This window comes from Oratosquilla oratoria, chromosome 9 (assembly GCF_046742065.1).
Source record: "Oratosquilla oratoria isolate Oo_2021 chromosome 9, ASM4674206v1, whole genome shotgun sequence".
Lineage (NCBI taxonomy): Eukaryota > Metazoa > Arthropoda > Malacostraca > Stomatopoda > Squillidae > Oratosquilla > Oratosquilla oratoria.
This window is the reverse complement of record NC_134785.1, coordinates 80,741,015-80,768,514: the sequence shown is the minus strand read 5'-3', so window position 1 is coordinate 80,768,514 and position 27,500 is coordinate 80,741,015. Positions and strand designations below refer to the sequence as shown.

Genomic DNA, 27,500 nt, shown 5'->3' with positions numbered 1-27,500 from the left:
ACAATAACCGACTGATTCACGAACTTCCGATTGTAACCTTGATTACTCCATCATGACCAATACCTTTAGTATTCATCTTTCAGCGGATACTGCTACTAATATATTACCAATGATACCGCTGGCAGCACAATCTGCAGCATTACCACCAGATACCACGGGCTTGTATAATATCAAGTACCATTAAAAAGCAAGTAATTCGGTATTAATGTTATGAATACCAAATATTTCACAAACTATCCTAAGTATTAGTAACGGTATTACTATTACCAGCACCAGATACCAGATACCACGGACTCGTATAGCATCAAATACCATTAAAAGCAAGTAATTCGGCATTACTATCACAAATACCAAATACTCCGCAAACTATACCAAGTATTAATATGGGTATTACTATTACCAGCACCAGATACCATAGACTTACATCGTATAAAATACCATTAATAACAAGTAATTCGGTAATACTATCACAAATACCAAATATTCCACGAACTATCCCAAGTATCAGTAGCAGTATTACTATTACCATCACAAGCGCCAGTCGGCCCCCCTCCCTCCCTCCCACCACCTTCACCATTGATCGTCTCGCCAACACGCGGAGATCTGCCACGAGGACTCCTACTTCCACATCTCCAACACGTCCTCCACCACCGACCTCACATACAGCTCACGCCCTCACGGTCTCACATTCAACCCACGCCCGTGTGACGCACTCTCACGCCCCAACGCAACGCTGAGCTGTACCTCCATCTATATCCACTACGCCATAATTACGCATGACGGGAACCTACGCAGTCCAGGCCTCCCCTACTCCCACTCCCTCCCTTCCTCCACCCTTCGCCAGCTTCCACATCCTCCCAAATACATGTATATGTTCACCAACATTTCCCTCCACCACTAATCTCACACGTTCCCTTCTTCTCCGTTCTCCTTCATTTCCTTAAACATTTCTTCCATGATTATTCACATAATTTTCATTATGGTGTACACATTCATACATACACACACATATATGAACTCTGAGCTCTCTTCCGGGAGGGAAATAGCTGTCGATCACGAGTTCAACACGTGATCCAAGACCATGGTGAGTCACACATACTGGGCAAGGAAATGTGTGTGTGTGTGTGTGTGTGTGTGTGTGTGTGTGTGTGTGTGTGTGTGTGTGTGTGTGTGTGTGTGTGTGTGTGTGTGTGTGTGTGTGTGTGTAAGCATTACCCAAAAAGAGCTCTTATTCAGGAGGCTAACAGCTCTCGATCAGGAGCCCAACACGTGATTCAAGACCATAGTGAATCCCAAACAAACACAACAGGCATAATGTCTTCTTCACTCACAAGCCTTAATCTCCAGCAGTCCAATAGCTTCTCCACCAGCCAGCCCCCGTTGGAGGGAGTACCTTACAACACTCCCTCCTTCAAAGGACGCGCTCTCCCTCCAAACTCCCTCCTCCATCATTTTCGCGCTAACACATCCTCGACCGCAAACTAACCCTTCGACCCCCTCCAGCCAACCCCTGACAACTGCCACCAATCAGTTACCATTATGTCCTGCCACCAAAACCACTAACAAGCGTCACCACGCCAACCACCATCCACTGATAACACCTGGAACAACTAACACCACCACAACTTACAACACTACCTATGCCATCTTGCAAGCTTACCACCACCCTGACAACACCCAACACCAATACCAACATCCTCACAACACCCAATACCACCACTACAACCATCCTAAAAACACCCAATACCACCATCCTGACAGCACCCAACACCACTATCACCATCCTGAGAACACCCAATACCACCACTACCACCGTCCAGACAACACTCAAAACCACTACTGCCATCTTGACAACACTCAACACTACTACTAATATCTTGACAACACCTAACACCATTACCATCCTGACAACACCTAACACCATTACCATCCTGACAACACCTAACACCACTACCAACATCCTGACAACACCCAACACCACCATATACAATCTCCCTAATGCACTGTCTCCACTGTCACCATCATCTCCGGCTGGGCGTACCCTCCCTTCCCCCCCATCCTGCCAACACTCCAAACCAGAGCCAACACACCATCTAATCAGGGCCTTGAGATACGGCTAATTTCCTCAAGATACAACTCACGTCCACAACTGTGTATGACGAAAAAAGGCTTACCTGAATAGGACTACGTATTTGCTTAAAAAGTAATAATAAAAGAGAAAATATGAAACAAAAAAATATATTAAGTTGATAATAATAGCAATGACACTATAATGAAATAAGTGTGTGTGTGTATTATATATATATATATATATATATATATATATATATATATATATATATATATATATATATATTTTGCTTGCAGAAATCACTCGGAAAATAAAAGAATAGGGACTGTTGCACGAGTCTCCCCATGAGGGATGGGGAGACACTTGCGCCCACGTACGTGCGTGTACAGTGCACGTTGGCCTGTGTTGCGCACAGATTTGAGGCATGGCCTCCCCTCTGCTTGCCTCTCCGCGAAATAGGCGCATGCCTGCCTCCTGTGCGCACGAAAAGTTGCACTGGCGTAAACGCGCCCTTACTCCATTAACCCTTTCCGTCAGGCGATCTCATGAGTCCCTCCCCCTAGTCAATAAACTGGTTAGCAATTATAATTACAACCACAACACGTTAACTCCATCACCAGCACTTGATAGATATTTATCAATTTTTTTTCTCTCCTTGAGTTCAATTTGACTTCAAAACAAGTTCACAATATCGATGTTAAGTAAAGAAAATCTCCCCCAATAACGTATAAACACACAACCACGTTCACACAATCATACTATTTTCAGTCAAATCATAATAAAAACCGGTGCTTACGTCATGGCAACGTATCCACCGACTGAGTCCCAAAGGCCTTGACGGGCGTGAACAGAAGACAAACATCTTTATCATCTTCCCGTTCAGATTATTCGGCCGGGAATATGACCGTAGCCATCTTCGGCGGAGAATCCCCAAATTCTTATTCTCCCCGGTCATGATTACCTCCAAAGGGACGAGGGACGATCCACTGTGGGTGGTGTCCGCCGACCGGGGTCCTCCGTCGTCAGGTACACGAATAACTGTGACAATCTGCAGGGAGCAAGCTAGCGAGAGACGGAGAAATATGTAGAGAGGTAGAGTGAGTGAGTGAGTGAGTGAGTGAGTGAGTGTGAGTGAGTGAGTGAGTGTGTGAGAGAGAGAGAGAGAGAGAGAGAGAGAGAGAGAGAGAGAGAGAGAGAGAGAGAGAGAGAGAGAGAGAGAGAGAGAGAGAGAGAGAGAGACAGAGAGAGAGAGACAATAGCGTCCTATCCCTCTGCCCTTCCAATACGATGGAGATCCATAATTTCCTATTAATTTTCCGCGACAGAATCACAACTATCTTTTACTAAATTTTACGGGAGGGGGGGCGGACGGTGGCCCTAACAGAAATCAGATCGACGATAGGGGGGAGAAGGAGAAGGAGGTGGTGGTGGGGGTCTTCCGTTCTTCCCGGGATCCCCGTTTTTACCCAATTAATCGGACTGAATTTGGTCGGTCCGTAACTGACTTTAATGCAGATCCAACCCCCAACCCCTACGAAGGATTTAATGTCCCCCTGAAGCCAATCGCCCCCTCTCACCCATCCCAAAAAGGGGAGTAGGGTGGGGGGAGATTTTCTGCCATAATCAACCCCTCCAACACACACACACACACACAATTTCTATGGCTACCATACAGCTCCACAACCACAAGTCACCACCCACAGTCGCTAAATCTACCTTAAAGACAACCTTTACAACTATACACAACTAACAGAACAACTTGTACATCTGTCAAAACAAACGCTACACCTCTCTGAATACAACCCAATCATAACACGACCCTTTCTGTAACAAACAACCGTCACATCGCAAGACAAACAACCACAACCCCTTAAAATTAACCAAACAACAATTACAACTATGAAAGAATATATAGGTACCCGTCGCCATAAAAACGACCTAACGCAAGAGCACAATCAACATATAAACAATAAACAAACAAGTAAATAAATATATAATTAAAGGTGCAAGTAAAAAACTAAAAAACGAGCTTCAAACTTGCTAAAATAGATCCATGAAAAAATGGATTATTGTCATCCAAATCTATCACATCCACGTAGCCCATCCACATCCACCCGTCCGTCGCGACGATAGTTACGGGGCACGAAATCAAACTATCTTAACTATCGCCGCACCATTCCCCATTACCAGACATCCACTCTGCTATCACCACCGTCGCTACACTCACACCACCACCCGACACGACGCCAGCATGTGTGGTGGTGGTAGACAAGTATCACCACTCTTACAGACAACTACAACAACCATCCCAGTATTACACTCAAAATATTGTCAACATGTCTACACGTCAAGCATCACCACCATCACCAACAACAACAACAACCACCACACACCATATCCTCCCCCACCAGCACCATAACCCCCCACCCCCTTAATGACCCGCGCCTCCTCTCCCTCCCACTCGCACCCTTCCACCAGCCAGCGCACCAACTCTCTGGTTCAATACTGGCGCGCAGCGACTCCCTCCCTCCCTCCTTTCCTACTCCATGCCCTCCCATTAGCCTCCACTCCCTCCTCCCAACTCCATAAGCTCCCTATAACCTTCCCTGAAGAAGACCCTCCCTCTCTCCCTCATTCCCCAGGACTACCTCGCCTTCTCCAACGTCCCTTCTCCCTCCCAGCCCACTCATGCAGACAAGCACGCCCTCCTTTCCCTTCGTTTTAAGTCTCTCCCTCGCCCGCCCGCCCGCCCTCCTCCATAACTTCCCTAATGCTGTCTTTTCCTTTTCTTCCCTCCACATCGGTCTGCATACCCTTACCTGTACGTCTCCTGTGCCGCTGTCCCCTCTCCTCTTCTTCCTCCTCCTCCCTTACGCCTAACACTACAATCCTCGAACCCCCATTATCACCAACACCTCATCTTCCTACTACATCTGCCACCTTCACCACGTCTGCCTCCTTCTGCATCGCACACCTGGTGTTAGCATCACAGACACAGACTTGCACCAACACCAACGACATGTGCTGCCACCACATCACAATGAACACCACCTTTTGCACCACTTAAGCACCATGACTTCCGTGACCACCATCTACGTCACCACAAACGTTTCTATCAACTCTCTTGCTCCCCGTTCCCCTCTTCCTCCTCCTCCTCTTTTTTTCCTTTCCCCCTTCTCAATCTTTGCCTCTTTTACCTGTGGTAGCCTGGCCTAGCCCTCGCCCCCTCTCTTTCTCCCTTAAACACACACACACACACACACACACACACAAAACTTTCGTTCCTCATTACCCTACAACAATATGGAGATCATAGTTCTGGAAGAATGGTGTCACTGCAGTATATTACAACACGCACACACGCGAACACACACACACACCATAATGACATCTCACCATTACCGTCCGACACACCACTTGGCCTAGCCCTATTACGCCCCTCTCCCCAGCCACCAATAATAATGTCTTCAGCAGCGACATTACTCCCCGCGCCCCTGCTGACAAAGCCTCCACCCCCCAAGTCCCTAGGGTGACAGCCCCCTTCTCTCCTCCCCCCTCTCTGTCTCTACCCATTCTAACCCTTCCACAGCCAGGCCGGCTGTGGAAGCTGCCACGGCCGGCCGCAGCACGAGCAGAGAGGCAATTGTGGGTGCATGCGTGCGTACGTTAAGTACGTGCATGTATGAGCCTATGCTGAGGCTATGCTTATGTGCAAGCGCTTACTTGCAATCGTGTGTGTGTGTGTGTGTGTGTGTGTGTGTGTGTGTGTGTGTGTGTGTGTGTGTGTGTGTGTGTGTGTGTGTGTGTGTGTGTGTGTGTGCGCGCGTGTAACTGTAATATACAGGATAAGAACTAGACCCGTGCATTTCAGTCTATGTTTCCAACACCAAATTATGTGTGCATACGTGTGTGTGGTCTGTTGGAGTGAATGTAAGCGTACGTGTTGGTGTGTGCCCTTGTATGAGCGTGTGCAGGCATGTACGTGTTAGACGCGTGTATGCCCGCGTATAAGTGTGTACATACGTGCGTGTGTAAGCGTGGATGTGGACACATGAGTAAACACATATATAAACGTCTGTGCATGTGGGCGCATATGTATAGGCATGTGCGTGAGTGTGCGTGTGTGTACGTGCGTAGGTGTGCGTGTGCGTGCGTGCGTGTGTCCCGCTGGGCATCGTAGAACGAAATCTATTTTCCACAACTCCGTCTCAAATAATTCCTGATATAATCAACTTTCAATCTATGTGCATTCCATACCGACACTCTGTCACCAATCATCTATTATTTGCTTATCTATCCATTTATCTATTTAATTTCAAAGTGTACGAGGTCGGGAAGTGGTTGATATGTTACAAAATACCAACTTTCATGGTATCTGCGACATAACAGTGAAGATAAAGCTTTCCAGTTCAGTACTCGAGTAAGAGGAAGCAGAAGAAGAAGAAGAAGAAGAAGAAGAAGAGAAAGGGAGACAGGGAGAGAGGGAGAGAGGGAGAGATATACTTGCAAACCCCTGACATTGCTCTGAAGCAGCGAACGAGACTCTGAAAAGATACGAAGTCGCACGCTCAGTTCAATCTTCAGGACCTCAAAATCCCTTTGGTCTCCCGCCGAGAAAGGAGGCGCCTCTCCCGGCCCTCTCCGGCACCAAGTCCTGCCCTAAACTGAATAAAATACTCTGGCGTTAGTCAGACCAAGAGTTGCCACGATGGCGTCCACCCTGACATCAGTCTTGTCTGTCCAACACGCAAAGTTTCCTTCGCGGGAACAAGTCAAATGCTTTCTCCAAGTCCACACAACATGCTCGCTTCCCCTCTCCGGGTTAGACTGCTGAGGAAGTACTATGCCTCGCTGCACTGTTTCTGACCCAAGCAGTATGGCGGGGGTTGGGGATGACCTTTTCATCCTCGAGGCGCTAATTGGGAAGGGGGTGGTTACATGGTCTCCATTTAATATGTATGTGGCTTCACTCAGTCCACCTCCATTAAGATATGGGAAAAGGGCTTTCGAGACCCACGCACACAAACACATACACTCGACGGCGCAGTGGTACCGTTCGCAACCGCTACTCCAGCGGTCAGAGTTCGATTCCCGCCCAGGGCCGAAATAATTTCAGCCTTGCTGTATTGCCAGCCGGCACTCCAACTCTCATGGGCAAGGGGTTGAATGTGTATGTGTGTGTTTGTGAGATCACAGCATTACCCATAGATCGGGCATATATGAGCTTTGAGCTCTCAACCGAGAGAGGAATAGCTGTCGATCATGAGTCCAATACGTGGTCCAAGACACAATTGAGGTCCTAATTTTCTTGGTTCGACGCCATTTCGTTTCGTTCTCACTGGCGTCGCCTTCCAACCTTCGATTTCCTTCTGTCCGAGACCAAAGATGACGTAATCCTCCTAACATTCCACACGTGATTTCTCAGGACTAACGCGTCTACGGAAATGCGCCGAATTCCGTTCCACACTTTCCCTCCAACCTCCATTTGAATAACTAGAATATGTCTTTTATTGCAGAAATCTAGACTTTTCTAAGACTATTTCAATAGGTATGTCTAACATTCGTATAGGCTTACAGTCTCTCAGTTTATCATTCAGCTTTGCTACATCTGACAGAGAGTGAATTTGATTCTTATAGATTTGAAAAACAGAATATTGTAACCGAAGTCGTTTTGACTCAAACAACTGTCGGCGATGGTGAAACCCGTGGAAGCCCTTACACCATACACCCGCTTGGCTCTCCGTCCACGACTATGAAACACGAGTTTTACTTCTTTTTTTTTTTGTCTGGAGGGGGGGGGGTCGAGGTCTATCCCTGATCGGTTCGAGCTCTTCATATTCTTGGCTCTTCAGAAACTGCGGACTCAACCTCCACATTTCTCGACTTCCACATAAACACAATCTCCGCATAAACTCAACCTCCACATAAACTCAATTTCTACATAAACCAACCTCCATATAAAACATTTATCAGTTTCTTAAAACCTAATCCTCTCTATCATTTATCTGAAGTAAATAATTAACTTTTCATAACTGTGTGTGCGTACGCGTCCATACAAGCGTATGTGCACGCAAGAACATTTTCACGAGTTTCTCCATAAGAGTGTTGGATGTTCCCCATCCAGCGTGCACGGATGGATAAGCGAGTGGATGAGTGAATGGATGAGTGAGTGGATGAGTGAATGAAGGAATGAATGAGTAGAAAGTATATCCGCGCCGTGAGGATGCTTACAGTATGCATGGATGCATCCGTGAGTCGAATGTGCGTGTGTGCGTGTACGCGTAAGTTCGTGCGTGCGTGTTGTGGGCTGGCCCGCTACCCGCTCGCCCGACCGCCCAGCTTCGCTTCGCTTTGCCCCGCCCCCGCATTGCCCAACGCGAAGACAAGCACGCCAGAGAGGTTCACTCTCACTTTCCACAAACGACGACGACCCCCACCTCCTTCTCCTCCTCCACGTTCACCTGTGCCTCTACTGCGACTACCTCTACCCCATTCCCTCACCTTTCCTCCTCCTCCTCCTCCTCCTCCTCGTCTCGTCTCCCTGCTGCTGCATCAACACACCAGCTAGCTAGCGAGCTAGATAGCTCTGTAGCTGCTCTCATTATGCCCATCGCCTAGTAACAGCATATTAAAGACATATACGCATATTCATATGCACATTCGTGTATGCGCGCGCACCCATATGCGATTATTTCCCATCGCATTTATTCCTCAAAAAATAGCAAGTAAATAAACAAATGTAATATATAATATATAGCTGCTGAATGTGAGAGAGAGAGAGAGAGAGAGAGAGAGAGAGAGAGAGAGAGAGAGAGAGAGAGAGAGAGAGAGAGAGAGAGAGAGAGAGAGAGAGAGAGAGAGAGAGAGAGAGAGAGAGAGAGAGGGGAAAAGAGAAAGCGATGGGTTGGGCCAACATGCGTTGTACACGGATGTGATACATGGATGGTACGGCGCGACGGCCCGGCCGACCTCATCCGAACGAAACGGTTACTTGCTGAGCGGTTTGAGTAAGATCTCTACCCAAAGCATATAAAAATATCTATATATCTTTCTAATATCTATATCAAAAATATATCTGAAGCTTGAGAGAACACTAGTCAACGTTGAGAGAGAGCAAGAGATAGAGTAGTCGTCTATGACGGGTTCAAAGCTAGCGCTCATTTTATTCTTGTTAACGCCACACTAATCTAACCAACTTCACGTTACCAGCCCCAGACTATTTTGAGTGTGTGTGTGCGTGTGTGTGTGTGTGTGTGTGTGTGTGTGTGTGTGTGTGTGTGTGTGTGCGCGCGCGTGTGTGTGTGTGTGCGTGCGCGCCCATCAGTGTGATGCTTTCGAAGAATAATAATGAAGACAAATGACCCAACAATGAGATCCGTACTTTCAAACCTTTCGCCAGCCTTGACGAACTCTCTGCACCAGCAGAAACTAGAATTTCACCTGCTTTCTTTTTCTAGTTCTGTCTATATCTAGTTTACTAGATACAATTCCCCAGTCATTTTCATAAGTACAACCAATGAAATTAGTTCTATATTTTGAGGGAAGCGCTCACCACGACCGGCCCAGCCAGTGATGAATGTCGATAAATCAGAAGAACTGCAGAGAAGACCGGGATGTTTTTCCTCCTACCTCCGATTCCTCGGCGGTACCGCCCACCTCTAGAACTTTTTTTCCGCCGTAAAATCGTTATGGCAAACTATTCTGTTTTCTCAACAATTCACACAGAATGTCATTTGATATGCTGGAGGAATAGGAGAGGAGTGCGGGATTCGAACCCACGACTAAGCGAATGCGAGATCTGCACGCTTCCGATTACGCCACCAGCGCACTAGCATATGTAAGAGGGTGCGGCCGGAAAAAATATATATTTTACCCGATAGCAATATGCGAGACAAACGATTTTTGTGATTTCACATACTGATCAACACTTCACTACTCGCTCGTAGTTTATTTGTTTCTGTATGGGACGGGTGGCGAGGTAGTCATCACTATCAAAACGGTGTTTGAAGTACAACGAGAAAAGAGGAGGAGGAAGAAGATGATAAGAATAGGAAGAAGAGGGAGAGGAGGGATAGGAAGAGGAAGACAAAGATGAAGAGGAACAAGAGGAGGAAGAATAGGGAGAGGAAGAGGAGGAAGATGAAGAGAAGAAGAGGAAGAAGAAGAAAAGAAAGAGGAAGAAAAGAGGAAGAAGAAAAAGAAAAGGAAGAAAAGAGGAAGAAGAAAAATAAAAGGAAGAAGAAAAAAGACGAAGAACAAAAACAAACGGAGGAAGAGGAAGAAAAGGAACAAGAGGAAGAAAAGGAGGAAGAGGAAGAAGAGAAGAGGAAGAGGAGGAGGAAGAAGAGGAGGAAGAGGAGGAGGAAGAAGAGGAGGAAGAGGAGGAGGAAGAGGATGAGGAAGAAGAGGAGGAAGAAGAGGAGTAAGAGGAGGAGGAAGAAAAAGAAGAAGAAGAAAGCAAACTAATTAATTACTGGTCAACGACAGTTTTCAAATGAGCACGGAAAGGTCCATTCCATGTCGACAAGTCCGGGGCAACGTGATGCCATAAAATCTTAAAAGGGTCTTGTCAGTCTTTATGGTAACAAGTTCAAAGACGAATAACTAATTTGTGTGTGTGTTTGATTCACCATGATCTTTGGATCACGTGTTGGACTCGTGATCGACAGCTATTTCCTTCCCGGAAGAGCTCAGAGCTCGTATTTGACCGATCTATGGGTAATGCTGTAACCTTACACGCACACACACACACACATCTAACTCCCCGCCCACGAGAGTTGGACTCGTGATCGACGGCTATTTCCCTCTCGGAAGAGAGCTCAGAGCTCGTATATTACCGATCTATGGGTAATGCTATAACCTTACACGCACACACACACCCAACTCCCCGCCCACGAGAGTTGGAATAACAACCCACAGCGCAGCGATACTGAAATTATTTCAGTCCTTTCTCTCTCTGTGTGTGTGTGTGTGTGTGTGTGTGTGTGTGTGTGTGTGTGTGTGTGTGTGTGTGTGTGTGTGTGTGTGACCGCTTGCACTTCATGTCCACCAATAGCTTAAAAAGTGAAAAGAAATTAATTAATTATATAATAATTTGGACAACCTTTCGATGGCATTATCGATAGTTATAACCAATTAAAAACGTCACATCAAACATCACACACCGGACTTCCTCTCTCTCTCTCTCTCTCTCTCTCTCTCTCTATATATATATATATATATATATATATATATATATATATATATATATATATATATATATATTGGGTGGCCGCATAGGATTTTTGTTACAAGTGATATCAGCTGTTTATATTAGCAACATCTGTTACCGCTGGCGGCCGCTCACACCATTTAATATTTACTGAATATATTCATGTATTGTCATTGACTGTGAGCTTGATGGAGAACAGGCGACAGGTGATGCTGCTCCAACAAACAAATTCTGACAATATGCGTTCATGACTGAGTGATGAGTGGGGTGACCACTTTGCAACAGCAGCAATAGCAATAACACCCATTTCCATGAGAGAGAGATGTAGACAGACAGACACACACACACACACATACATATATATATATATATATATATATATATATATATATATAGAGAGAGAGAGAGAGAGAGAGAGAGAGAGAGAGAGAGAGAGAGAGACAGAGAGAGAGAGACCCGATAGGGGTACCATGACCTGTTAGTCTTAATGACCCGTATGACTGCGATTTGGGTCGTGCATATCTTAATGTGCCTGCCGCCAAGCGATTCTATTCAGCTGAGGGAAATCCTTCTACTGGTACAGTGGTAACCTGCGCACTTCGGCGACCAGTCCTGTACAACTGCTGGCCGTTGTGAAGCGATTTTATTCACATATGTGTGAAAAGGACCCCAGTTCATCGTTGTTTCAGCATAAAATTGATAACATATGTATATACTTCCCCAGTTCCCATCCGACCAATATAAACCCAAAATAATAATAAAAAATTCTTCAAGAAGGAAATAGGCGGGAACTGCTTTACCAATAGAGTGGTTGACGAATAGAATAGACTGAGTAACCATGTAGTGAGCGCTGCAACAACTGGTTGCTTTAAGAGGTTAGATAACTTTATGGATAGGGATGACTGGAGGTAAGGAACATGCAACTGTTTAGTGTAGGTCTTACGGTCTCTTGCAGCCTCCTCCATTATGTTACAAAGTGAATAAATAAAATAAATAAAACAAATTATAAAAATACATACATCCACATACCAAAGGCTCCCCCCCCCCATTACAAGGGAGGTAGCCAAAGTAAAAAACGCATAATTCCTGTCACACCCATTACATCTCCACCCACTCCACTCCATTTCACCCCCCCTCCCTCCCTACTTCTTTTCTTGGCTCCTCCTGGATGACGGGTCATCCCTACATCTCGCCCTGGGTCAGAGACAATACAGCAGGGCACAGTACATTCACAGCAAGGCAGCTTCATTTAATCAAATACATACATACTAAGTTTTTTTCCATACAAGGGAGGTAGCCAAAGTTAAAGGCATAAATCCACTCCCACCCATTTCATTCAAATTCATTTCACTTAATAATAGACTACAATACTCCTTTCTGGGTTAAAATTAATTCTTTTGCGCCACTGTGATGCGGTGGAGTCCCACTAGGACCGATTGTCCGCCACAAAGTCTCGACCCAACGAATCGATGGCAAAACGTCCCTGGCATGACAAACGGCCGTATTCAGAGAAATTCCTCCGAGCTATAGGGAATCCCAATCGTGTGGGTATGTGACCACCATCGCCGCCTTTACGGCATTGCAAAAATGAGCAATTATTGGAGAACGACCGTGATTTACGAGGACCTATTAGTATGGCGGAGTAGGAGTGTCCAGGAGAACGTCTCCCCCGATATATATTCTTCCAAGACATTTCAGATATGTGGTAGGGGTCGTCTCTATGTTGCGTGGGCCTTCTCACAAGAAATTATAATCCTTCTGGTCGAAAGGAACCTTCATTAACGACCCTCTCGTTCCAAAAAAATCTGAAACAAAATGAGATATGTTTTTCCCAATCCGACCTAAATTCGCTGGCGGCCCTGATGTAGTGACAAATTTGACCAATCCATCTTATATAAATCTATATTTCTTGCATTTTTTTTTACGACAGAAGGGATGAAAACATAAGAAATAAGAATGGCGGAGACTGAAAGAGACCATAAGGCCTACAGCAGGTAGTCCCACGTCCCTTACCATCAGTTATCCCTATACATAAAGTTATCTCATCTTCTCTTAACAACAACCAATTGTTTCTGTGCTCAATCGAATGTTACCACAAACGTGAAGGTCCTCCCTCAGGCAACAAGGCCTCTTGCCTTACGATTATTTACATTTTTTTTTTTTCATTTTTAAAACATCAATCGCATCAACTCTCTTCTTTCTCCTAATCCAGGTACTTTCAGTTAATCTAGTTAATTTTTAGCATTTCTCAAAACAATTTCGGGCTGCATTTTGTATTCTATTATATATATATACATATATGTATTTGTTCGGGGACGACCACAGCACTTATACATACTAATCTGGGCCGAATCAGACTTTAGACGCATTATTTCACCTCCATGTTGTGCAACGTAACTTTTTATTTTTATTTTACTATTTTTCTTAGGGGGGGGAGGTCTGTTATATCTCCCCTGCAATATTTCTAATACACTTTGTGACACTTTTTCTTTACAAAACCAAAAAATTGCTTTCGTAATTGTTTTACTTCCCATTATATTATTTGTAAGTGATACCTTCTCCCTACTTTTACCCATTTCCAATACTTGTAACAATCTATAATTATCTTTATCTTTTACTCTCACTGTAGCCATGGTATAATCAATAGATTGTGTATGTATTTACCTCATTATATTCGTAGTATACAGTACAAGATTAACACTCGTAGGATCTTGTCTCTAATTCTCCAATCTATCAAACCATTTCAAATTCATGGATGGTTCCAACTTGGTCCATACCATTAATTTCGTTTGGGCTATGTTACCTTCTAAACTATACCATTCGTCTAAGTCGTTTATATACATAATGAACAACAAGGGACCCAAAACCGAGCCCTGGGGGACCCCGCTTGTAACATTGCCCCACCTAGATTTTATTCAATTTATGGTGACCCGCTGTTTTCTGTTACAAATCCAAGCTCTAATCCATTCTAATACTTTTCCTCCTATGCCATGGGCTTTGATTTTATTTAGTAGTCTCTAGTGTGGCACTTTGTCGAACGCTTTGCTAGTCAAGGTAAATAACATCGTAATTTTCATTGTTGTCTGACGCCTTATATACTTTAGTGTAAAAGGATAGAAGATTAGTCACACATAACTTACCCTTGGAGAAACCATACTGTGAATCACGAATCATAAAACAACAGGGCAGGACTCGCAGTAATGGGTATAAACTGGACAAATTTAGATTTAAGAAGGAAACAGGCAAGAATTGGTTTACTAATAGGGTGGTCGATGAATGGAATAAACTTAGTAACCATGTAGTAAGCGCTGAAACTATCAGTTGTTTTAAAAAACGATTAGACAACTTTATGGATGGGGATGACAGGTGGTGATGGATACGGAGCTGCCTAGTGTAGGCCTTATGGTCTTTTGCAGTCTCCTTTATTCTTATGTTCTTATATTCTTATGTGTGTGTGTGTGTGTGTGTGTGTGTGTGTGTGTGTGTGTGTGTGTGTGTGCGCGCGCGTATGTGTGTGTGTGTGTGTGTGTGTGTGTTTACTTAATTGTTGTATACACGAAAGGAGCAATGCTCGTTGGTTCCGGTCTCTATTCTCAAATTTTGTCACACCGAACCTCAAATTCATGTGAAGTCCAATTTAATCTGGATCCTTAATTTCCAATTATCATACTGTGCGCGCGTGCGCGGGCATTTGTGTTTCTAAGTACGAAAGACAGACACTGGCTTGTAGTCTAATTTCCGTTCATATGTTGACAGTGCAAGAGGAACAACTCTGCTTGGCAAAGCAGAAAGGGCTGGACGCCCTGGGCTGAGGGACAGAGTGAGGGCGAGGGAGCAGAATGCAGGCTGGGAAGTGAAGGAGGTGGGACAGGAAATTGAGGCTGGCACGAGTGGGTGGGATGAGGTGATGTGATGTAGGGTGGGATGAGATTAGGTGGGTTAGATTGATCCAAGGACCATGTCCAACTAGGAGGCTGGGGTTGGGGAGCGGTTGAAGGAAGCTTAAAACGTGGGCTACATTGGGTAAGCCAGAGGCTACTTCACAGGGCTAACCGTTAGGCCAAGACAGACTGGGTTGGCCATACTGGGCGGCTGGGCTAGACTAAAGGGTATGGAATGAGCTTGTGGTCTGATAATGAGCTTAGCAGTTCCAGCAGCTCCGTCAGCCGCCCCACAGCAGCCAGCGGTCTGGTGGTGGCGGCGGCGGCGGCGGCGGCGGCGGCGTGCGACCTTGCCCTTCTGGTCCCTACAGGGCGCCAATCGATATATTGACCGCCGTCGCCGCCTCTCTACAGGCACGGCAACGGAGGAGGAGTGGTAGAGGCGACGGCGAGGTGTCTACAGGCGCCGTCGCCGCCACAGCTCACATACCGACGCAGGAGGCCACCGCCGCCATCGCCGCCTCCATCAGACCGACATGGTGCGTCACACGGGTTCTCTCTCTCTCTCTCCGCCAGCGACCGTAAGGTATCAAGCTTTAAGGAATTGGCTTGTGGGCATGACAACACACACACATACTAGACGGTGCCGAGGTACCGTTCTCCATTAATTCAGCGATCCGAATTCGAGTCCCACATATAACACATACAAACTCACGCACACGGTCACCTCGACTGACTCTCCACTCGTTCTTCACCAGTTCTGGTGATTCTGGGTCTCCTACTGGTGTCCTACGGACAGCAAACGTGTTTTCCACCCCGCAGCACGTCCCCTACCTCCCCCACCCAACGACCAACAGCATATCAAAATCTTCTAGAATTAATTACAGATTCCAAAAATTAATTTCCAGGCATTTTCCCGCTTACTACGGCCTCGCCAAGTTCCAGAGGAGTCCCAACTTGACCAGGCAACCGATGGCACTGCTTTCTTCGTCCTCTTCCAGCACAATGATGTAAGTGACACCAGAACAACGCCTGTCAAACATATCACCGTCTTTTGAGTCTATTACAGCTCCACGATATCACGTGTTAGACTCGTGATCGACAGCTATTACTCTCCCGAATAAGAGCTCAGAGCCCGATCTATGCTGTGACCTGAAACACACCTAAATCCTTGTACTACGATATTTTGAGTGCCGGCTCGCAGTGCAGCGATCCTGTACTTATTTCAGCTCTGGGCGGGAATCGAACGACTACTGGAATAGCGGTTGCGAACGGCACCACTACGCCGTCGAGCCGTGTGTGTGTGTGTGTGTGTGTGTGTAAGGGAAGACCTTTGCACTAGACAAGAAGGAAATCTCTCTGCAGAAATACTCAAAAAGCTACATTAGGTTTTGGTGACGTCTTGAAATATAAAATCATTACAATACCAAGAGCTAAGCCACGCAATTTTTTGACACATTAGTTAGCAACACTAAACAAAATTTTTAAATACTATTCACTGATGTTTCCATTTTTGCCAAATAGACGAACTACTGACAATTAAACAAGCCAACAAATAAATAAATACAAGTAGGAGACAACGCACCGACGAAAAAAACACGACATGAACAACCAATCCAAAACGTCCTGACACTCAAGACACAATCTAAGGCTCGTTTCACGCGCATCGACTTTTCGCCGTCCACGACAGGACGTCGTGCTCTCAAATAACCATGGGTGTCTGTGGGCACTTTTTCACATTATGACCACGTGTGAAAGCGTCCTTAAATAGCCATGGTTATTAGAGAACACGACGTCGTGTCGTGGACGACGCGAGGCGAAAAGTCGATACGTGTGAAACGAACCATCAGACAACAACAAAGGGGAAGCTTCCAGAGCCTCCCTGTGGAAGAAAGGATAGCTGTGGCTCGGCTAACGATTCCTGCTTCCCTACACTTTTCCAATCAACCCTTTCCGTACCATAGGAGAGGTTTATCTTATTTGTGTACCTCGGGAGGAAGAGAGAAACAGAGGGAGAGAGGAGGTAGACAAACAGGGAAATACAGAAACTGAGAAATAAAGAAATAGAGAAAGGAAGAGACAGGAAGCGAGAGAGTGACAGGCAGAGGCAGAGGCAGAAAGAGAAAGAGAGCGAGAATGAAGACGAAAGAGAGAGAGAGGGAGAGAGAGATGTAACACTGCGGCAGGGTGAACGGAGAGGGCAGGAGCGGGAGAAGCTGAAGACTCGGTGACATGAAGAGGAAAAGTCGATAAACGCGGTGGAGGAGGAAGAAGAAGGCTGGCTATGGACGGTTCTACCTCCCCCCCTCCCCGCCCGGAACGCTTTGCTCACAAGCTGCGACAGAGAGAGAGAGAGAGAGAGAGAGAGAGAGAGAGAGAGAGAGAGAGGGGGGAGAGAGAGGGAGAGAAATAGAGAGAGACAAAGAGAGGGAGAGAAGAAAGGAGGGAGAGAAAGAGAAGCGGAGAGAGAGAAGCGGAGAGAGAGAGAGAGAGAGAGAGAGAGAGAGAGAGAGAGAGAGAGAGAGAGAGAGAGAGAGAGAGAGAGAGAGAGGGGGGGGGGGGGGGCTGCGGCGTGTCGTCCACATGCGAGATGCGTACACCATATCGGAAAGTGGCGAGCACGCTCGGGGGAACAAGACCCTGGGGGATGGGTCCGAGGTCGACACAAGAATAGGTCAGTTTACCTCTAGGTGAAAAAAGAGAGAAGAAAAAAGAAGAAAAGGAAAGAGGAAAGAAGAAGAAAAAGAAAGAAGTGAAGAAGAAAACATGACGTCATAAGGTGCGTAGGGTGCTGAGACGGGGCACTACCGTTTTTTTCCCAAGTGAAAGCGAGCTGTTATTGTTTAGACCTTCGAAAGGGGCAGTACCAGAGCTCAGATGTTCAAAGCGGTCCAGAACACCTCAAAGGAAGAAGAAGGAAGAGCATGCCGACAGGAGACCTTTTGATCCGTAACTAGGACCAATTACTGTCCATATGGACACCCCTAAGGACCAAAGGCTGGCTCGTAGTGTTTTTGTGGCCTGAAACAAGAAGGCTGTTCCCATTCTTGCTCTCACTCTCTCCTTGGGCAGCTCTGTGACTTCAACTCGTCGGCGCCATATTGTCCCCAAAGGATAGAAGCACTGGTGATGGAGACCTCGAGAGCCATTCTGGTTCGTGCGAGTTTCCCGGTTTACTTTCTTGGTACGGGCCCTGTTCACACTAACGGTCTGGACCGCGGCGGTTCAATTAAAACACAAGTCAATGGAGTCGTTTACACATATCCGCGCAGGTTTTCCTTGACTATCCGGTACCGTCGCGGTTTCCGCGCGGTTCAAACCGCTAGTGTGAACAGGGCCTCGGGGGCCGTATATCTAAAAACCTCCTTTCGCTAACTCTGGCGAACGCTTTCTAACATTGGAAAGTAGAGATTCTACCTGGTTTAACTCACTTCGCTGGCACTATTTACCAAAATTAACTTTAAATTTGTCTAAACAAGTCATTCACCCATATAAAGATGAGGAGGCTCTGAGTAGTTGTGGCCAAAGTCTCTACACTTTTTTGAGTTTTGGGGACTGTTGAGGAGCAGGTAGCACAGAGTCACTGCTGGGAATCGGAGAGGAGTGCTGAATTCGAAGCCACAACTACGCGAATGCGAGACCAGCACGCTTACGATGACGCCACACGCGTAACTATGAAATCAAATAAAAGGGTTATCACACGGGGCTATTTTTTCTCCAACCTCTGTGATTCATCTGCGGTACAGCCCATCTAACCAACACAGAACTTTTTTCTCGCCGTAAAATCACTATGGCAAACTATTCTGTTTTCTCAACAATTTACACAAAATGTCATTTGATATGCTGGAGGAAATTTATTTTCCTCCAGCATATCAAACTCTTTCCCAAAAGCTGCGGGCTGCAAATCTGCTCCAACTGTCGGAAGAAAAATAGTCCAGTGTGATAACGCCTTAAAAATCAAAGCTCAAACGTTAAACTCGATCTGCCTCCTCCTCGAACGAAGAAGAAAAAGAAGAAAAAGAAGAGGAAGAAGAAGAAGAAGAAAAAGAAGGGGAAGAAGAAGAAGAAAAAGAAGGGGAAGAAAAAGAAGGGAAAGAAAAAGAAGGGGAAGAAGAAGGGGAAGAAGAAGATGAAGAAGAAGAAAAAGAAGAAGGGGAAGAAGAAGAAGGGGAAGACGAAAGAGAAAGAAGAAGAAGAAAGGGAAAAAGAGGAAGAAAAAGAGGAAGATGAAAAAGATGAGGAAAGAAGAAAAAGAAGAAGGGGAAGATGAAAAAGATGAAGAAAAAGACAGGAGAAAGCAAAAGAAGAACTATAAGAAGAATGAAGAAGAAAAAGGAAAGGGGGGTGGGGGTCCCCCCGATTGGCTTTCAACCTCTATGAAGAAAAGGCGATCTCATATATTACACACCTATCGACGTTTCTTTCTTTTTTTCTTTTCTTTTTTTTTTTGGCCTACAACAGCACCTAAGCTGCATGCTATAATGCCCCAATATTTCTTCTTTATCTTCACGGCAACCGGCCGGGTTATGGACCGTAAGGAAAAACAGGTAAAAGAAGAAAAACGAAAACATAGAAGAAATAAATCGTTTTTTTGTGTGTGTGTGTGTGTGTGTGTGTGTGTGTGTGTGTGTGTGTGTGTGTGTGTGTGTGCAAACCCACAACCCCATAGTGACTGGCAACGGTCAACAGACCCATCCATTTAGCCCTCTGGGAAGAAACTGGGTAATGTATTGTATTGTTCTAGGGCTTTTTGTATCACCAGCTTCTAGTATTACGTTCCCTGTTTGTCTTTGGTGTTAAGGTGCAAGAGAGAGAGATAGACAGAGAGAGAGAGAGAGGGATGGATGAAGGGATGGCGGGAGGGAGGGAGGGAGGGAGAGAGAAATCGTCGAAGAACAAAATAAGGATGTCTGCAATAGTGACGTGGCATAGGGTGACACAGTCGAGCGTGTCGTATAGTTCACACACATACACACCTTACACGATTCGATGGTGCAGTGGCAGCTTTCGCAACCGTTACTCCAGCGGTCCGAGTTCGAATCCCGCCCAGGGATGAAATATTTTCAGTATCGCTGCGCTGCGGGCCGTTACTCCAACTCTTGTGGGCGGGAATTTGTGTGTGTGTGTGTGTGTGTGTGTGTGTGTGTGTGTGTGTGTGTGTGTGTGTGTGTGTGTGTGTGTGTGTGTGTGTGTAAGGTCAAAGTATGACCCACAGACCGGTCATAAGGGCTCTGACCTCTCATCCGGGAGGGTAATGGCTGTCGATCACGAGTACAACACGTGATCAAAGGCTATGATGAATCAGACACACACACATTTCTGGAAAGGTCTGACGTCATGAGTGAAGCAAATGCTCAGTGTAATCCACCCGACTCTGTACCACGTCAACCGGCAACGGAGGTGGGACGAGGGTCGTCTCTCAATGTACCTGTCGACCGCGTGAAGAGAAGTCTTCCGCGCGCGCGCGCGCGCACTTACGTCGGCGTCTTGATATCTGTGTGTGTGTGTGTGTGTGTGTGTGTGCGTGTGTGTGTGTACACGCGCTCGCTTACCTAACAGTAGTATACAAGAAAGTACCAACGCTCGTGGAGTTCTGTCTATTACTCTCCAACTGCCATGTCTAGCTCAGATTGAGTGTGTGTGTGTGTGTGTGTGTGTGTGTGTGTGTGTGTGTGTGTGGTGTATGTATATGTATGTGTGCGGGTGTGTGCATGTGTGCGCGCGCGTTAGTGTATGTATATGTTTATGTGTGTGTGTGTGTGTGTGTGTGTGTGTGTGTGTGTGTGTGTGTGTGTGTGTGTGTGTGTGTGTGTGTGTGTGTGTGTGTGTGTGTGTGTGTGCGGGCGCGCGCCTCCACTCCCCAGTTCATCCGTTTTTGCCGTTACGTCGCGAGGTAGATGCTCTGCGGGACTCCGCGGCCGCCATGCACTCACTTTCCTTTTCAAATCCGCCAAGGCAAGTGGGGGGCGGCGTGCGAGCGACAGTGGCGGCGGCGGCCACTGAGTCAGCCTCCTCACCTCGCGGGGCGAAGAGATACCCGATGCACCGCGAGCTCCCAACGCTCGACTCCTGCACCTCCAGTTCCTCAACGCCACCTGGACTCCCATCTCTCCTCCATTCGAGGCAGGAGGCGCCCGCGATCGTTGTCAACGGGGCAGAAGAAGAATAAATGAATTTCGACGACACCTCCCGGGATCGGCTGGCATAACCCACTCCTGCTTCAACAATGTTACGACGCACACGTTTCTTTTATTCTATTTTTCTCCTAGGCGGGGGTTCTCGGGACATATCGGGGTCTCAATGCAGACGGGGTCCCGGTCTATCAAGACCCCATTTAATCCCGAATAACCCCTTCAGCTGAATAAAATCGTCTGGCATTAGCATGAACAAAAGTATACAAGTATGTCAGTATTGACGAGGTCAACGTAGCACCATATCCACAATCTCCTTCACCTGTAATCCTTCTGTAAATTATTTTCTCTGCTCAACAGACACCATGTATATCCACAGCTTTCATCTCAAACGCCCATCTTATTCTCGGTCTTTCTCTTCATCTCACGCCATCCACTTCTGCTTTCCACTCTTTGCTCATCTTTCTTCATTCATTCTTTCTATATCCCCAAACCACCAGACAGATTTCTTCCCACACCCATTCTCTGCCTCATCTTCACATTTCTCTATCCATTCTAGAAACATCTCTAACATTTGTCAAAAAGACTAATCTCAAAAACATTCAGTCCCTCTCCGCCTCACTTACATTCAAACTCTTTGATCTATCCAAAGCCATGGCTACGATCCTTCTTCCATTAGCTTTACATCTATCCTCAAATACCTATTTCTCGTCACACTCTCTACAGATATTCATTCACCTCCTTTACTTTGTAATAACCCTTCACGTCCACTTCCCTATTCACCGCCACATGTGACCCCAGGTACTTTACACCCTTTACTTCCTCAAACCTCTCTACTACCATTTAATCTTCCACCACCACCACTACTATCTCTTGTATCCTGTATATCGTTTCACTTCACTTTTGCTCACATTCAAACGTCTCTCTTTTTCCACGCGGCTTCCAAACCGAGTCTCCAACTTCGGTCTCTCAGAAACGGACACAAGATCAAAATTGTCCACAAATAACTGATTCACTTCCCATCTCTTTCCATTCCCACCAAACACCTGTCAATCGCTCTTACATCTATTTACTCCCCGTACCATCCCACCCATGTGCACAATGATCAAACATGGCGACATCACCCATCCCTGACGCAGCTCCACCTTAAACTACTCGCTCGCTCCATTCCCTAACCCTCAAACGTCCTACTACTCATGCAAAATGTTCTGACCGCCATCAACAGACTTCCCCCAATTCTATATATTTGTAATACGCTAAAAAAAATATTCTATATTAACCCTGTAAGACGTCTTTACCATTTTTTTTAATGTTATGGTGCGTTTTGACTCAGTGACCCTACTTATAATGGGGAAAGGGTGTCCGTAATATATATATTATATATATATATATATATATATATATATATATCCTAAACCTAAATAGCATTAATTCACCATAAATCCTACAAATCTTGTGACACATTACTCAATTCCCAGCCCCATGAACGAAATGTATGAGAAAAAATAAATAATCAAATTAATAAACACATCAAATCTTCATATCGGTGGGGTCCATTACGTCTCTTGTGCTGAATAAAACCTGACGTCTGTCGTCTGCTCAAAGAGACTGACGCTGACTGACGAGTGCCGCCAAAACTCGTTCCTCCTCCTCTTTTCTTTTGCTCCACATCCGGTGCCGCCGCTCGGAAGTCCGCCGCGGACGCGACAGAACTGTTTGTGGGCAACCTCACTTGCTCTTAACGCCAGAACAGAGATGTGAGGGATTAATTCAACTGTAACGCAATCTTTATGAAAATTTCGGATTTTTTTTTTTATCATCCCACCAACTCCAATTCGGGTCTTCGTGATAAGGCGGATGACCTGTCATCCACGAGGAGCTGAGATGGAAGGGGTGGAATGGATGGGAATAAGTACATCCTTCTAACTTTGCTACTTCCTTTACAAAGGGGTAAAAAGCTCTTGGAATATAGATAGAAAGGTAGGATACGAAAAAGAAAAATCCCAACTCAATCTGGTAGCTTTCCATTTTTTTTTAGTCGCTGGTGGTTCCCGCTCTCTTAATCAACATTTCTGGTTCCGAAACAAAAGAGTTATCAGTCGCAACCTTGAAACAACTCGAAGGCGCTCTCCCTCTCCCCCCCTTTCCCTCCTCCCAACCTCTATCTGCCCTTCGCAGTCATCTTGGAACTGCACCTGACTAAAATTGTCTGGCGGTGATCTAATTCAAGAAAATGTAACCAACATGATAAATGTGACAAAACGCAGGATTAGAGAAATATAATTCGCCGGGGATACGGGGCTGGAGTATTTAGTAATTCATGGGTTTTCACCAGAAAAAATATTATATATATATATATATATATATATATATATATATGAATGAAACCTTTTTTTCCAGTGGAGATAGCCTCCAGTGTGTGACTGAACTGTGTGATTCTGGTCCGCAGGGAAGAATTTAGTCAATTAATACCTCATACAGGAAGAAGAGGGGTAGAAGGTGGTGTGGTGGTGGTGATGGTGGTGGTGGAGGACGAAGGGGTTACAAATACTAATAAATTTGCCTCAAACAAGTGAAGACAAAAAAGTGTGAAAATTGTTTATTTGCCGAGCGGACCGGACTATCAACATATGTTGCCCGTTTCCAACAGAACCTGGATAATTCATTTCGTTACATTTAATTATTAATTTATTATAATGAAAGCGACGAAAAACGTAGTACACTGGGTGATATTGCCCTTAATGGTATCATTGATGTACCATTACTCTCAACTCAAATCACTTCAATTAACCAGCTGCCATCATCGATACAACTACAGTCACGATGAAAAGTTTGATTTTTTTTTTGTCGAGTATGTGATGTCTTCATATATAGCATTTAGCTTAGGTCATTTTCTCGAAAGAATAAAAAATGTGTTTCAATTTTACATCCTGAAAAACTGGATGGGTGGGTCAAAACATTTGCTCGTGACTGAACCTGTTGACAACAGCAAACCATAAATGGTGGTGATCGTCCTTATAAATTTATATACTTATTCGTCTAATTATGTTTTCTGGCAGCTGAGGGGAAGCGCCCCACAGTTTCTGGATGATTTCACCAATGATCCATTTTCTTCTGGCAAGCGCCGAACGATTTTATTCATCCAAAAACAGACACTCCATCCCCCACCCCCAGTCACGGCGTTTTTTTTTTCCGGGGCTCACCCGCCCGGATCTCAACTTTGCTGCGATCCAGAGATATTAAGGTGATATTTCCGATGCCACGAACGCAACGCCCGTCACTGTAGATATACAAACGGCTCCCGGCGTTCTTGTGAACAACAACTGAGATCGTCTAGAAGAAACGAACGTCCTTCCGCGAAAGAAGTGGCCGGCTGCGGCAGACGCAACCGGGGGGGGGGGACCCCAGAGCCGTCTATCTGGCAAGAGAATGAGCTCGAGAGGAGTGCCAACAAGGAGGGCCAATCTTTCACGAACTTTTCTCTCATTTCCAATTTAGAAAATTCATTACCGTCACCATAGAAAGAGAGAGAGAGAGAGAGAGAGAGAGAGAGACAGAGAGGGAGAGAGAAGAGGAAGTAGGAAAGGCTGGGGAGGGAGGAAGAAGGCTAAGGGGCGATTTGAGAACCAAGGAGAACACATAAAACAATACAAACGAATAACAAATGCCGGTAACAGCCATACCGGTGTCAACAATGACCAACTCCTCATCACAGGGGAACTCCCCTTCCCCCGCCACCCCTAGCGGGTAACCCCGGCGTCACATGCACCTGTTTGTAGGCAACCCCCCCCCCAAATCTCTCCAAGCGGGGTCAGGGGCACCAGACTCCTTTCCTGGTCCCCCAACATGACCCACAGGAGGAGGGGAGGAGGAGAACGATGAGGAAGAGGAAGAGGAGGAGGAGGAGGAGGAGGAGGAGAAGGAGGAGGAGGAAGCCCAGCCCCGTTCCGCCCTAACTTGTACTGAAACCGCATACTCCCAACTGAGCCCTTACAACCCGCAACCCCTACGTCGATTTTCTTTTTCACAGCAATATATACGTCAGGGCTAAGCCAGAACTAAGTCTCACCGAACAAGGCTTGAGGCCAGGTGATGTGGTGCCGCCATCCGGGGCAACTGAAGACGCCCGGACACGGTAAGAGTGGATGGGGTGCGCGCGAGAGCAGGGGATGAGGGGGGGGGGGAGAAGTGATCCAAGTCATTGGGAGCTCTTTAAGACCATTCACTCGGGTTTTACTCATTTCCTCCAATAATTATAATCTTCCCGGAGATGCCTTTGACTGCGAAGAGTTTTATTAATTAAACGACTGCGAGCGTGCGTGCGTGTGTGTGTGTGTGTGTGTGTGTGTGTGTGTGTGTGTGTGTGTGTGTGTGTGTGTGTACGTGAAGGATACTGGGGGAGAGGAGGGGTTTGCTCTCAGTTAATTACATAAAATCATCATACGAACGTCATAAAATCTATAAAAGTCTGTTAGATGTCGTCAAAGGACTGGTTTCCCCTATTTGACGGCAGTGCAGTACCTAACCCGCATCCTCTAGAAGCTTTCCATAACCTATCAAGCCCACTGGTACATACAGGGTGTCCCAAAAAAAGTACATGCACACATTATATATATTTTCGTTTTTTTTTTTATAAATATTTGTCAAAATAAAAATGAATAAAAATCATTATAGCTGGGTGGTGCTATGAATTACATAAGGAATGTTTTACTTAGAAAAAAACAAATACTCAAAGTTATTTTCACCCCACGTGTGATGGCTGGGATGAATGAGGAAACGGCAAAAGAGTTGGCCAGGAAATGTAGCCCGGAAGAATTATGGGCGATGGAGCCAGTGTTACTGACTGGACGCCGTGAGATGGGAAACGTGGAAGAGGGAAACTTGACGGAAGGTGGAGATATCTAGTTTAAATATTTTTCTTATTAATCTATTTTAGTCTTTAGATGATTATGTTCTTCCGTGGGCTCCACTTCAAAAAAAGAAACTAACCAACTCGCCGCGTTTTAGACCACATTCATGCTGATGAAGAAGAAATAAAAGAAGAAAAAGAAGGGGAAGAACAAGGTAAAGAAGAATGAAGAAAAATAAGAGGAAGAAGGGGAAGAAGAATAATGAAGAAGAATGAAGAAAAAGAAGAGGAAGAAGGAGGGGAAGAAAAAGAACGAAGATGAAAAGAAGAAATAGGAGGAGAAAAAGAAGAGGAAGATGAAGAAGAAGAAGTAGTTGGCTTGGGTTTGTCCTCTTCGTGCGGATTTCTGTGTCCTTCCTTGCACCCAAACCCACCGATGACAAACAAGCCACGAAGGCCTCTCGAGCGGAGCGTTCTCGTGCCCGGAGGCCGTCTTCGTCACCATCATTCTGTCGAGAGGCCACCCTTCATGTCAACCATTAATCCCCCACCCCCCAACCCATCCCTCCTCCCACACCTCTTCTCTCTCCCCTTTCTTTCTGCCCCCCCCACACACACCTTCCCCCTCTCACTGTACTTCAGTTACAACAGGCAGGTGTCGGAGGTTCACCATTCACCATGGTCTTGGATCACGTGCTGGACTCGTGTAGGTGTCGCCACGTGTGTGTGTGTGTGTGTTCCCTCAGTCTTGGATCACATGTTAGACTCATGATCAATACCCATTAACCTCCCGGATGAGAGCTCGGAGCTCATATATGGGCCGACCTATTAATATTGTGACCTTAAACAGACACACACACACACACAACTCATTACCCACCACAGTTGGAGAGCCGGTTCGCAGTGATCAAATTATTTTTCTAGCCCTGGGATCGCTGAATTAGCGGTCGAGCCAGGCACCACTACACCATCGAGTCGTGTGTGTGTGTGCGCGCGCCTTTGATTTTTGAATATGAAGAAGCCTTTTTGATCCGTGACCCAACTGACGCCATGTTCCCCACATGAGCCGACTAACGACCTTGAGACGAAGACATGACCACGGAGGGCCCTACGGTACTTGCCGTGCCCTGGGGCGTCCCAACACGCGGCTTCTGGGCCCTCGGCATCTCCTCCGGCAGAAGACACTCACCTGCGGAAGGAAGAGAAGAGGAATGGTTAGAAGAGTGCGTTGCGTTATAGTCCTTGGTCTATACTGCCGGACTAGGGTCATACATACTATATTACACGCAAATACAGAGCACGTCCGGGTAAACACACACACACACACACACACACACACACACACACACACACACAC

The 27,500-nt window shown here is 46.0% G+C and overlaps 1 protein-coding gene across 17 annotated transcripts in view; it reads right to left on the bottom strand.

Moving 5' to 3' along the window:
• LOC143028642 (uncharacterized) overlaps nucleotides 1-27,500 on the bottom strand; it is a 614,584-nt gene that overhangs the window by 364,803 nt on the left and 222,281 nt on the right. The window contains exon 2 of one of the 17 annotated variants that reach the window (XM_076191067.1): nucleotides 27,265-27,332. The exons of the other annotated variants lie outside the window; for them this stretch is intronic. The gene's annotated coding sequence lies outside the window, so the exon portion shown is untranslated. The remainder of the gene's footprint in view (nucleotides 1-27,264; nucleotides 27,333-27,500) is intronic. 17 annotated transcript variants of the gene reach the window in all.